The sequence below is a fragment of the Rhinopithecus bieti genome, unplaced genomic scaffold (genome assembly GCF_001698545.2).
Source record: "Rhinopithecus bieti isolate Rb0 unplaced genomic scaffold, ASM169854v2 scaffold_3878, whole genome shotgun sequence".
Taxonomy (NCBI): Eukaryota; Metazoa; Chordata; class Mammalia; order Primates; family Cercopithecidae; genus Rhinopithecus; species Rhinopithecus bieti.
In genome coordinates, this window is record NW_016805059.1 from 2,316,233 (window position 1) to 2,317,377 (window position 1,145).

General features: G+C 43.1%; 1 pseudogene across 1 annotated transcript; it reads left to right on the forward strand.

Annotated features, from left to right (window-relative positions):
- Positions 1 to 281: 281 nt before the first annotated feature.
- Positions 282 to 1,145, forward strand: LOC108529001 (40S ribosomal protein S4-like; annotated as a pseudogene). The gene has a single exon (XR_001885367.1). The product of XR_001885367.1 is annotated as a 40S ribosomal protein S4-like (transcript).

Sequence of the window (1,145 nt, forward strand, 5' to 3'; positions counted from 1 at the left end):
AGCAATGTAATGACAAGACAAAAAAATAAAAAAATTAATTAATGTCTAGGGAACTTTTCTGGATTAAAGGAGCCTAAATAGACATGTAAACTAAATGTCAGCTATGATTCTTGATTGGGTTCTGGATTAGGAAAATTAAACATCATAAATTTAATTTGAGGAGGAATTTGGAAAATTTGAATATGAGCTGCACATTAAATAAAATGCTGTATAAAAGTTAAATTTTCGCAATTTCTACACGCACCAGAAAATGGAGGTCCTCTTTCCTTGCCTAACGCAGCCATGGCTCGTGGTCCTAAGAAGCATCTGAAGCGGGTAGCAGCTCCAAAGCGTTGGATGCTGGATAAATTGACCGGTGTGTTTGCTCCTTGTCCATCCACCGGTCCCCACAAGTTGAGAGAGTGTCTCCACCTCATCATTTTCCTAAGGAACAGACTTAAGTATGCCCTGACGGGAGATGAAGTAAAGAAGATTTGCATGCAGTGGTTCATTAAGATCAATGGCAAGGTCCGAACTGATATAACCTACCCTGCTGGATTCATGGATGTCATCAGCATTGACAAGACAGGAGAGAGTTTCCGTCTGATCTATGACACCAAGGGTCGCTTTGCTGTACATCGTATTACATCTGAGGAGGCCAAGTACAAGTTATGCAAAGTGAGAAAGATCTTTGTGGGCACAAAAGGAATCCCTCATCTGGTGACTCATGATGCCCGCACCATTCGCTACCCTGATCCCCTCATCAAGGTGAATGATACCAATCAGATTGATTTGGAGACTGGCAAGATTACTGATTTCATCAAGTTCGACACTGGTAACCTGTGTATGGTGACTGGAGGTGCTAACCTGGGAAGAATTGGTGTGATCACCAACAGAGAGAGGCATCCTGGTTCTTGGTTGACGTGGTTCACGTGAAAGATGCCAATGGCAACAGCTTTGCCACTCGACTTTCCAACATTTTTGTTATTGGCAGGGGCAACAAACCATGGATTTCTCTTCCCCGAGGAAAGGGTATCCGCCTCACCATTGTTGAAGAGAGAGACAAAAGACTGGCGGCCAAACAGAGCAGTGGGTGAAATGGGTCCCTGGGTGCCATGTCAGACCTTTGTACGTAATTAAAAATATTGTGGCAGGAAAAAAAAAAA